The sequence below is a fragment of the Hipposideros armiger genome, unplaced genomic scaffold (genome assembly GCF_001890085.2).
Source record: "Hipposideros armiger isolate ML-2016 unplaced genomic scaffold, ASM189008v1 scaffold_405, whole genome shotgun sequence".
In the NCBI taxonomy this organism is placed as follows: domain Eukaryota; kingdom Metazoa; phylum Chordata; class Mammalia; order Chiroptera; family Hipposideridae; genus Hipposideros; species Hipposideros armiger.
In genome coordinates, this window is record NW_017731755.1 from 943,795 (window position 1) to 957,106 (window position 13,312).

The following is a 13,312-nucleotide window of genomic DNA, read 5'->3' on the forward strand; positions in this document are numbered from 1 at the left end:
AAAAAAAAAAAAAAAAAAACCAGTGAAACCAAGAGCTGGATTTTCAAAAAGATAAACAAAATTGACAAAACCTGTAACCAGACTCACTGAGAAAAAAAGAGCTCAAATAAATAAAATTATAAATGAAAGAGGAGAAGTGACAATAGACACCACAGAAATACCAAAAAAAAATAATAATAATTAAGAAAATACTATGAGCATCTATACACCAACAAATTGGATAATATGGAAGAAAGGGATAAATTTCTAGAAGGATACAATCTTCCAAGACTGAATCAAGAAGAGAAAGAAAATCTGAACAGACCAATTAATACTAACAAAATCAAATCAATAATTACAACCTCCTAATAAACCAAAGTCCTGGACCAGATAACTATACAGGTTAATTCTGCCAAACATTAGAAAAGAATTAACACTGATTCTTCTCAAACTATTACCAAACATTTAAAAAGGATTAACACCTATTCTCTTCAAACTATTCCCAAAAAAATTCAACAGCAGGAAAGTAACCCAAGATAATTTTATGAGGCCACCATTACCCTGGTTCCAAAACTAGACGAAGATATTACAAAAAAAGAAAACTACATGCTGATGTCCCTGATAAACATAGATACAAAAACTCTCAATAAAATATTAGGAAACCAAATTCAGCAACACATTAAAAAGATCATACACCATGATCAAGTGGGATTCATTCCTTGTATGCAAGGTTGGTTCAATATCCGCAAACTAATTAATGTGATACACCACATTAACAAATGAAAAGTAAAAATCATTTGGTCATATGAATAGATGCAGAAAAAGTAGTTGATAAAATCCAGCATCCATTCATGATAAAAACTCTCGGTAGAGTGGGATATACAGGGAACATATCTCAACATAATAAAGACCATATATGACAAATCCAGATAATATACTCAATAGGAAAAGCTAAAGGCATTCTCCTTAAGGTCAAGAATAAGACAAGGATGCTCACTTTCACCACTTTCATTCACATATCTCTGGAAGTCCTAGCCACAGCAATCAAACAAGAAAAAGAAATAAAAAGCATCCAAATGGGAAAGGAAGAATACTGTCATTATTTGCAGATGATATGATACTATATAGAGAGAACCTGAAAGATTTCATCTAACAAGTATTAGAACTGATAAATGAATTTAGTAAAGTAGAATGATAAAACATTAATATTCAGAAACCTGTTGCATTTTATACATTAATAATGAACGATCTGAAAGAAATTAAGAAAATTGCATAAAAAAATAAAATACTTAGGAATAAATTTAACCAAGGAAGTAAAAGACCTCTATTCAGAAAATTATAAGACATTCAAGAGAGAAATTAAACATGATACAAATAAATGGAAACATATACCATTCTCATGGATAGGAAGAATTAATAGAATCAAAATGTCCATATTACCCAAAATGATCTACAGATTCAATGCAATCCTTATCAAAATACCAATGACATTTTTCACAGAACTAAAATAAATAATCCTAAAATTTATATGGAACCATAAAAGACCCCGAATAGCCATGGCAATCCTGAGAAAGAAGAATAAAGCTGAAGGTATCATGCTAGCTGGTATCAAACTATACTATGAGGCTATAGTAATCAGAACAGAAATAGTACTGGCATAAAAACATACACATAGGTCAATGAACAGAGTAGGGAGCCAAGAAATAAATTCATGACTGTATGGTTATTTATGACAAAGGAAGCAAGAATTTACACTGGGGTACAGACAGTCTATTTAATAAACAGTGCTAGGAAAACTGGACAGATGTATGCAAAAACATGAAACTGGACCACCTTCTTATGCCATATACAAGAATAAACTCAGAATGGATTACAGACTTAAATGTAAGACCCGAAACCACAAAACTCCTAGAAGAAAATATAGGAAGTAAATTCTCAGACATCAGACAATGGAAATAAATGAAAGAATAAACAAATAGGAGTACATCAAACTAAAATGTTTTTGCACAGGAAAGGAAACCATCAACAAAACGAAAAGACAGCCTACTGAATGTGAGAAAATATTTGCCAAAGATAAATCTTATAAAGGGTTAATATACAAATTTTATTAAAAACTCATACAGGGCCATCCGAGTGGCGCGTTAGTTGGGAGTTGGCTTGGGACGCCGGCTCTGAGAAGCAGGGCCCCGGTTCAGATCCCACATTAGGGCCAGCGGCACTGCGCTCTCTACAGCTAGGATGGTGAAGGGCAGCTCGACCTGGAGCTGGGCTACTGTGGGTCGCTGGCGATGGCATGGGCTGCAGTGAAGCTGCCATAAGCTACCATGAGTGGCTGGCAGCCGGTGTGAGCGGCCAGCAGCCGGCATGAGCTACCAAGAGCCACCGTGAGTGGCCATCCAGTGGCCGGCGACTGATCTGCCTCACCCGGCAGATCAATGATCACAATACCAACATGGGCCAGTAAAGCCATGTCCTCCAAGACTAGACTGGGGAGCAAGAGGACAGTGGCTTGTCTGTTCCCCTTCCCCCGATTCCCCAGTGCTGTTCCCCTCCCCTGCTTCTCCAATAAAATCTTTAAAGCAAACAAACAAACAAAAACCTCATACAACTTAACACAAAAAAACAAACAATCTGATTTTAAAAATGGGCAGAGGCCCTTAAGAGACATTTCTCTAAAGAGGACATACAGATGGCCAATAGGCATATGAAAAGATGTTCAACACCACTAATCATCAGAGAAATGCAAATAAAAACCACAATGAGATACCACCTCATACTTGTCAGAATGGCTATCATCAATAAATCAACAAACAAGTGTTGACGAGGATGTGCAGAAAAGAAAACCCTCATGTACTGTTCGTGGGATTGCAAATTGGTGCAGCCATTATGAAAATCAGTATGGAAGTTCCTCAAAAAAATTAAAAATTGAACTGTCATATAACCCAGCAATTCCACACCTGGGTATTTATCTAAAGAAATCTAAAATGCTAATTCAAAAAATATATGCACCCCTACGTTTACTATAGTACTATTCACAATAGCTAAGATTTAGAAACAACCAAAATGCCCATTAAGACACTTGGATAAAGAAATTGTGGTACATTTATACAATAAAGTATTACTCTGCTATAAAAAAGAGTGAAATCTTACCATTTGCAACACCTAAAAGGATGTTATGCTAAGTGAAATAAGTCAGACAGAGAAAGACAAATACCATGTGAACTCACTTACATGTGGAATCAAAAGAACAGAGTAAACGAACAAACAAAACAGAAATAGACTCATAGATACAGAGAAAAAACTGATAGTTGCTCGATGGGAGGGGGGTTGGAGGATAGGTGAGAAAGGTGAAAGGATTAAGAAGTACAAATTGGTAGTCACAAAATAATCATGGGATGTGAAACACAGTATGATGGTATAATCAATAACGTTGTAAAGACTATGTAGGGTGTCAGATGGGTACTGGACTTATTGGGGGAATCACTTCATAGATTATATCAATGCCTAACCATTGCATGTACACCTGAAACTAATATAAAATAATATTGAATGTCTAGTATAATTAAATATATATATATGTATACACGTGCGTGCATATATACAAGTATAGTCACAGGATATAAAGTACAGCATAGTGAATAGAGTCAATGGTATCGTAATACCTATGTACAGTATGAGATAGGTAATAGACTTGTTGGGGTTATCACTTTGTGAGGTTTATAAATGTCTTATTACTACCTTCTCTTGTACACCTGAAACTAATAAAAAAAAAGTCACTTGGCAGACACATGGAAAAGGGACATATTTAGTATTGAGAAACGGTATCCTGCTTCAGATTCCAATCCTAAAAATATGCTCACCTTCAATAAATAAATGAATTTCAAATGATTATATCGGGAACCCTGAAATCAAGCTTCCCTCCAAAATCCTTAATAGTCACATACTCAAAACACTACAGGGCAAGGTGTCCCTTTTGATCTTCACTTTTCCATTTTCTGGTGGCAGCATAGATTGTGCTGTAAGGCTTTTGTTTCATGATCGAAGAACATCTTGTGGCTCTTACACTACTCATTTAGTAAGGTTTTAAAATGTGGTAAATTCCATACAGAAAGCAGTGAAGACTAGTGCAAAAAAATGAAGATCGGCTTTGGGGTCATCAGAGTTCTGTTAGAATGCCAATTCCCGGGTATTTGCTCTTTGGTTAGTTATTAGCTTGAACAATCTAATTCTACGGATATTCAAATATTTTGGGGGTACAAAATGGCAGTTTTATATGGTTCAACTAAATACTTAATTTAGGGGAGCCTTGATTTTCTGTAAAATTGAGATGATAATATCCCCTACTTAATGGGGGTATTGTACGATGGAGCATACAGTAGTACCACAAAAATTATTTCAACATTTTTACCAAAGTTTTGTTTATAAGGTATATGAGTAAATATTGGATGTCCGATTCTCAGTGAGAAACCTTGTTCTATTTTTTAAATTTCTTAAAGAAGAAAAAAAGATCATGGTAAAATGAGGACTTTGTGCGAGGAAAAAACCAAAAGCAGAAGACTCAGGACTGAAGAACGTGCCCTCCGCACTACATCAAGGCTGCCTTTGGCTGCACGCACTTTGCGTGCTATGAGGGCCTGGTTCTGGCTCACTGAAAGGTGCCCTCTCCATGCAGCACAGTCCAGTGGCCCTGTCCCCGGCCCGGAAGGCCCAGACAACCTCATGAAGGACTGTACAAAGAGCTGTCCCAGGATCTGTCCAGACCACGTCCTGCCTGTTGGTGCATGTCCATCGTCCTGCTCCGGGCTGTCCTTGTCCTTCTGCCCTCCCATCATCTCATCACTTGGACTTACCAACCAGGTCTGCAGCTCACTCTTCCAACACTGGCAGCTCTCAAGGGCCAGAAAGACTAGCATTGGCCTTTAACCGCTAAGGCTAAGCACAAACCGGGTGAGCGTGCCTGCGTGCTGGGCAACCTTTTCTAAAGTTCACGTGTCCAGAAGACCAGACTGCAGGTGTCTCCTTCCATGTGAGAGCAGAGTACGAACTGCTGCTGATGGAGTCATGGCAGGGCAGGCATTTAGAAAGTTTCTCCCCCTCTTTGACCGAGTATTAGTTGAAAGGAGTGCGGTGGAAACTGTAACCAAGGGAGGCATTATGCTTCCAGAAAAATCTCAAGGAAAAATACTGGAGACAACAGTAGTAGCTGTTGGATCCGGCTCTAAAGGAAAGGGTGGAGAGATTCAACTAGTTAGCGTGAAAGTTGGAGATAAAGCTCTTCTAGAATATGGAGGCACCAAAGTAGTTCTTGACAACAAGGATTATTTCTTATTTAGAGATGGAGACATTCTTTGAAAGTATGTAGACTGAAATAAATCACTACTGACATGGCATCATGTGAAGCTGCCCATTTCACTGAAGTTCTGAAATCTCACCATGTAAATAATTTCCATGTCTCTCTTTTGTAATAAACTAATGATAGCCAAAGTAATGGCATCCAGTGTCTCTTAAATTTTAGTTCCACTGCACTGATATAAACATTTCCAAATAAAAATATACAAATAAATGGTTAAAAAAAAAAAGACTAAGCACGATCTCAAAGAGCACAGGCCACAGGCTACACTCTACACTGCCATGATGTGCTGAGCCCTACAGGTCTGTTACGTGCACCAGTTTGAATTGGAGCCCTCTTCTGTTTTTTAGATGATACCATGTAAAATTCAGGGTGTTTTAGTGGACTCCCCCCACCCCCCATTTCCATCTATTCGGATAAGTCCAGAATTGATGTGCTTATTCCTGAGATCTTCCCTCTCCCTCCCCCAAGCAAAACAATTTCCACATATTACACAAAGGGGTCGCTCACACATACTACCCATTTCAAAAGTATCTGATTCCCAGGGGTAGGACTAATAAGCAGCTCAATCTCACCACTGCCACAAATGTCAGGAAATTTAGCCCCATGGGGAACTGCCTTGTTGTTCTAAGATGATTGAAAACTACTTATACCATTCATCCCACCTATGAAAAAATTTATATGCATAGCAGTAACAGTCAAAATGAAGAAGAGAATTAAAGACATATGATACAAGCTGTGATCAAAAGATACAGTGAATGTTTAAATAAAAACATTTGTTACAGTAAAAGACACATTGCCATTAATCCCCCTCAAAATACTCCCCCTTGCTTCAAACACACTTATCCCATCGTTCTTGCCACTTTCTGAAGCAGTTCTGGAAGTCCTCTTTAGTGAGTGTCTTTAGCTGCACTGTCGTGGCTGCTTCGACGTCCGAATCCATTCAAAATGTTTTCCTTTCATGGTCATTTTGACTTTGGGGAAGAGCCAGAAATCGCATGGTGCCAGATCCGGTGAATAAGGTGGATGAGGAGGACATGCCATAATGATCTTACTTGACAGAAACTGCTATGCCAGAAACGATGTGTGACACTGAGTGTTGTCATGATGGAGGATGAAGTAAAGACACTCACAAAAGAGGACTTCCAGAACTGCTTCAGAAAGTGGCAAGAACGATGGGATAAGTGTGTTCGAAGTGAAGAGGAGTGTTTTGAGGGGATTAATGGTGATGTGTCCTTTACTGTAATAAATTTTTTTTAATTTAAACAGTCGCCGTACTTTTTTTTATCACACCTCGTACAATATGTGTTCCCTACTTTACACAACACACACAGACTCAAACATAGAAAGCACATATACTTTTTCCAAGGACCCATTGCTTAAGCAGCATTTATCATAGGTGTTGTTCACTTGCCACTTCCCCTGATGTGCTTTAAATATTTTCTTTTCACAATTAGGGAAAGTGAGGTAGCACAGATGTAAGTGTTACATAGCTCTACTCTTGTCTGATCCATCTGCTTGTCTAATGTTGATTCCCAAATTCTGATGACTTCCACTTCCAGGAATGAGAGAGTGGGACACAGTCAGCAGAGGAGGACAGAGGTCAGAGGTCACTGCTGCTGGCCCCATCAGCATCCACCTGCCTGGCATGACAGGTGCCACAGCAGTCCCAGAGAGGTCCTCCTGTCTGCCAGATCTGACAATCACAGGGCACGGTTTCCCCATCATATCCCCTCCACTTTATGTGACGATTACAGCTTGTCATCGCCATAAACTTAATTCGTATTTTTGTTCCAAAAGAACAATTATAAAATTGATTCCTAAAATTCAATTTTAAATACTAATATTGAAAGGGCCAAGAGCATCTAATCCGCTATTTTCCAAACTGAAAGTGATGGTTATGGGTCATGAAAGCAATTTAGTAAATGGCGTTTTAAAAAAATAAAAAATATATTGTACATTGTGAGGACACTTGGTTTTTGTTTGTTTGTTTTTTAATTAAAATTTATTGGTGTGACAACTGTTAGCAAAGTTACATAGTTTTCAGGTGCACAATTCTGTAATACATCATCTATATATCACATTGTGTGTTCACCACCAAGTCAATTCCCTTTCCATCACCATATATTTGACCCCCTTTACCCTCATCTACCACCCCCTCTCCTGTTACCCTCTGGTAACCACAAAACTATTGTCTGTGTCTACGAGTTTTGTTTCTTCATTAGTTTTTCTTGCTCTTTTGTTGTTTTCAGTTTTAAATACCACATACCAATGAAATTGTATGGTTCTCGACTTTTTCTGTCTGACTTATTTCACTTAGCATTATAATCTAAAGATCCATCCATGTTGCCACAAATGGCACTATTTCATCTTTTCTTATGGCAGAATAGTATTTCACTGTGTATATATACCACAACTTCTTTATCTAATCATCTATAGAAGGACACTTTGGTTGTTTCCATGTCTTGGCCACCAAAACTAAAGCTGCAAAGAACATCGGAGCACATATAGCTTTATGGATAAATGTTTTCAGATTTTTAGGGTAGATACCCAGGAGAGGGATTGCTGGGTCACACAGTAATTCTATTTTTAATTTTTTGAGGAATCTCCACACTGTCTTCCATAGTGGCTGCACCAATCTGCATTCCCACCAACAGTATATGAGGATTCCTTTTTCTCCACAGCCTCTCCAACACTTGCTATTATTTGTCTTGATGACAGCCATTCTAACTGGTGTGAGATGTTATTTCATTGTGGTTTTTATTTGCATTTCTCTGATGTTGGTGATGTTGAGCATTTTTTCATAAGTCTATTGACCATCTATATGTCCTCTTTGGAGAAATGTCTATTCCGGTCCTCTGCCCATTTTTTAATTGGATTGTTTGTTTTTTTTGTTGTTGAGTTGTATGAGTTCCTTATATATTTTGGATATTAGCCCCTTATCGGAGGTGTTGTTTGCAAAAATCTTCTCCCACTCGGTTGGTTGCTCTTTATTTTGTCGATGGTTTCTTTTGCTGTGCAGAAGTTTTTAGTTTGATATAGTTCCATTCATTTATTTGGGACACTTGTTTTCAACATACACAATTACTAGAATGCTTTATAAAATATATTTCTTACTATGTGCTCCAGTGGAAAAAAAGTTTCAACCAAATATCCTTACTGGACAGATAATAAAATTGAGGCCCAAAATAGTTAAAAGACTTACCCACAATTACACAATTTGTTACTGGCAAGTACTCAACCTAATTATTCTTTATAAGATGTCTTTGTTAAAAAACGCAATCCCATTTTCTGTCATTCCTTTTTTTAAAAATCCCATTAAACATCAGCATTTGTCTAAAACAAAATACAGGTATTTCACAAATTTTTCAGAGAACTGAACTTTAAAAATTAAAATAATTTTTCCAAATTACTTGGCAAATCTGGGCTGTACAGATAAAATCAAGCTATGGTTAGAACCCAGCACTGCAGTGTTTAATCAGTACAAGATTAGATACATTTAACACATAAGACTTCAATAGAGTGTTGGGCATTTAATGAATGCTAATATCTTCCTCAGTCATACTTTCTTTACTTTTCCATCACGTAGTCTGAGCCTACATTGAGCCCAGATTACCCAAAACAATAGAAAATCTTCCACAACAACTAAGCTAACTGCCCAAAAGCTGTATCTAGCATTATTAGATAATCTGTAACTCTTCAAGTATCTGTAACAGCCCAAAGAAAACACAAAAAACAAGAAATACCTTGAGTTATTCTAATGGGTTATAAAATTAAATGAAATGGACAAGAAAAACAAGATCCAAAACAACTATTTAGGAAGTAAAATATCAAATCAGATGTATTTAAACTGAAATGCCACATCAGAGTATTAACCATGATGATACTTTGGTTAATTCTAACTGCTCTGAAAGAATGGCCTCAACACTTTCTAGAGTTGGGAGGTGAAGGTCATATCTATGCCCTCAGAAAGCTAATTTTGCTTTGATTTTTACAATAAGGTCTCAGGTTTCTCATAAGTCTTCACATTTCGAGTATTCTTAAATATAACTACAATTTATTGGACGAGTCAATCATCAAGTAATTTTAAAATTATGGTACATTTATCATTTGCCATTTATTCCTGACAGATATACTCAAGTGAAGGTCTATTTTTACCAAAACATTCCAGTTAATTGGGGTGGGGTAGGAATTCCAATGTCCCACATTAACAGAAATCATTTCAACTTGAATAGAAAGAAACAGCTAATGCTAACATAAACAATACTCAAGATATAATGAATCATAAGCAAGTCAGTCAAAATTATGTGTCTCAAGGACAGTTCTGGGTAGAGAAAAACAAATTAACAAATATTTTATCAAATGCCCTCTAGATGTAAAATACTGTGTGAGACTCTATTTTAGATAAATTCAGGTAACTTACTTTTCCTGACCAAAGTCTTAGGTTAGATGATAAAAGTTACACTTGATCATGTAACGCTGACTTTTCCCTTCAATCTCATGGGTACTTTTCATATAAGCCTATGCACTTCCAAGTACCTCTACCTGTAATGTAGCAGTACCTGATTGCTGGGTTTGGGAGGTTTGAGGGAGAAGAGATATTTGTAAATCGTACAGACCATAATAAACTAGTGAACAAGAGGCAGCCCTGTAAATACACCATTTTGAATAAACTGGTTGGATATACTTTGAGAAGCTGCTTATTTGTTCAAGTGGCAGATGGAAACCCAATTTTCCAATCTCTAAAATTGCTACCAGATCCTAGATTAGTCAATTACCCTTCATTTCACAGCGAGTAGCTACAATAAAATAATCCAAATAAAATTCCTGAATTCAAGTTTTCAGAAGAGGGCTGGTTTACATACAGTTTGAGCAAACCAGAGAGGGCCATCCCTTTCAACAGAGACCTTCTAACACTATTAAAGTGAAAGAACCAGGCTTGCAATTAGTCACATAAAACCATAACCAAATTCAGTAGTCACTACAAATCTAGCAACTCTATCATTTTCCAAGGTTATAACAGTTTTTACTAAACAAACCAAATGAAGCCAAGAAAATACCCTGAACTAACTCATTCACATTTAGAAAAGTTTGCTTGCTTCTTCTACAACATTTAAATTATAAAAGTATTCCCTCTGTCTTTAAAGAAGCGAAAAAATAATTTTTTGACTTAGATATCTTGACAACAACCCCAACTCCACTCCCATACCCCCATTTTTTCTCTTTCCCTTCTAGCCATCTCCCTAGGTATCTGTAACATGGATCATACTATTTAATTTTTCTCTCACTTTTTTTTTGTTTCACTGATAGCTTCTTAGTCTAGCAAATCAATCAAGCTTATTTTCTCAGTCAAGGAAATAAATGAAGGATGATTATTCTTAATTCAAGATGAAATCATAATATTCTTCAATTAACTGCCAATACATCTACATTTTAGAAATCATATGCTCTTACTTGTAACTTCTTTATTTCACGGCAACGTCATCGGAAGAGGAATAAAATCTACTATAAAATTTAGGCATTTTGTATTCAAACCAACCTGTATTCAAATCCAGAATCTCCCCTACTTAATCATGCTTTGATTGATCCACCCAGGTGGAAACAGACATTTTCCCAAAGACATGCTTCCAGAGTTGATCCCTAGAAGGCCACTCCACTAACAAAGAGTCTAAAACTCTCTGTGTAGGATCATTTACCCAGCAATTGTACATCTTGAGGCAATAACTCTTTCTGTGTGAGCACTGACCTACCTGCCTGCTGGCAAAATCTATGAAAACCCTAGTTGAGTTCCCTTTTCTCGTTTCATCCCTCTCTATTAGAAACAACATTTCTTTTGTCTGAGACACAATTCATAGAAGCATCTCGTCTCTCACAATAGACAATCATGCCCTCCATATCTTGGGTTCCCATCATTCTAATACAACAGAGACACTTTACTAAGATCTAGGCCTTTCCAGGCCCACTGGCAAGGTAGTATCTCCATTTAAGTCATAAAAATAACCAATCACAAGTAACCAGAGTGATGTAGCTCCTCCTGAAAGCTGCTTTTCTGCACCTACCTCAGGGGCTCTGAAACTTCTTCCAGTAGTGAGGAGGGCTGTTTCCCAGCATTTACATACTTTTCAATTCATATAATAGACATTTTAAAGACAGTGTTGATAGACTTTATTCTGCTGATGCACATCAGTTAAATATGTTTTATTTCCCTTCTGGGCTGTGTGCTGGCAGAAAATAACACAATGAAGAGGTGGCAGTATACATTTCCAGGCCCGTTATGGTCAAGGTTATGAAAGAAAGGCTTTGAGGAAGAATGTTTAGGCTGACTATAATAGTGTTCCTTTTAGTACATTATTGTTGCCATGTGTTTGCTGCTGTCTTGAGTAATAAAAAAGCTCTGAAATATTTGTCTGTGTCCTTCATGGACTCCAGAGTTTCCATAAGAGAAATCACTTGGAAAATCACAATATTGCTCCAAATAAAATATTAACATAAAAAACTTGTTGAAATGTTGAGCTAAAATACTAAAGAATTATTACCACATATGTAATTTATAGGGATCTGAGTGCCTTAGCCTCATAAAGTCTTTTCCATTCCAACCAAGCAAATGTTTGGTATTGTTCTTCATACAACACTGATGCTACCAGTCAGAATGAAAAGGTTTGGGAGGTTCCTGAAGTTCTGACAGAACAGATTAGAATGATGAAGAAAGAACACTATATGATTCATCATGAATAAAAGTACATTTACCAATAAACAGCCCTTATAATTTCACTTAAAAACTTAAAGTTAATTCTCTTTTGTGTATGATAAATATAGGTATGCTTTCCTTCTTTCCGTTATCCTACTTGTAGATTGATTTCCTCAAGTTGAAGGATTTGGCCTTGCAACTGTAACAAGTTACCAGTAGTAGTAATTTCCTATAAAAGAAGGGGTTAGCTCAACAATGGTAAAATAAATAATCTTTTGGTATGCATGACTACTCTCCAATCTTAGTGCAAATCCTTTCACTAACAAAATCTCCAACAGGAAAATGACAGCTGGCTTTCAGTTGGTGGCATAGGTATATGCTGTGCTTGCCTCCCCTCAGGACCACATCAGAACTACAACTAAACTGCAGAAAAACCATCATTGAGAATCACCTGAAGCAGAACAGAAGTCCTATAACTAAGGGTATACAGTAGAAGCCACCTCGAGCCTCGTAGGAGGGGCAGAGACTAAAACGGGCTGGTCCCACACCCATGTGTGGTGATTAAAACTTGGCAGAGATATCTCAGCTGCACAGGTCTCTCCTTAAGGAGAGAAGGGTCCCAGCCACAAACCAGCCTCTGCAGCCCAGAGTTCCAGTGCCAGGAAGAGAAGTCCCTAAAACTTCTTGGTGTGAAAACCAGCAAAGAGTGTGGCTGGTTGAGACGGAGGGCAGCTGGAGTCCCAGGCATTCCTCTTAAAGGAACTGTGCACAGACAGACTTGCTGACAGACTCACTCACTCTGAGCTGCAGTGCTGGGACAGCAGCTTGAAAGGTGAAGGGACATATGTGAAGGAAATGAATTGTGTGGCTACAGAGCAAGGGCTGGAGGGGCAGTTTTCTCTCAAACAGAAGTACTGGCAGAGCTATTACTCCTTTGTTGAGCACTCCCACCACCCAGCATGCAGACTCGGGTAGGCATCATATCTGAGTATGCATCAACCCAGCTAACACCGTTCACTCCCCTCCGGTGATTCCCTAAGACCCTGCCCCACCCAATTTGTGGGCCCACCCAAGCTGCTTCTAGTGGCTTTTCCATAAAAACAGCGTCTCTTGGCTGCACACTTTCCTAAAATTTCTCAAAGGTTCACAAACCCCAAACAAGCAACATCTGGCCTCGACGTGTCCTATACCTCTTACGAAGCAGCCCCAAGCCTGGCACTAACAAGCAGCCAACCTCGGTTCACAGCTTAGTCTTTCCCAGGAACCTCAAAGCCCAGCACAAATAGCAACCATCT

General features: G+C 37.8%; 1 protein-coding gene and 1 pseudogene across 1 annotated transcript in view; one reads left to right on the forward strand and one right to left on the reverse strand.

Annotated features, from left to right (window-relative positions):
- The window catches only part of GMDS (GDP-mannose 4,6-dehydratase), a 730,364-nt gene that overhangs the window by 552,869 nt on the left and 164,183 nt on the right, over window positions 1-13,312 (reverse strand). The gene's annotated exons all lie outside the window — the stretch shown is intronic.
- On the forward strand, window positions 5,041-5,331 carry LOC109394023 (10 kDa heat shock protein, mitochondrial pseudogene; annotated as a pseudogene).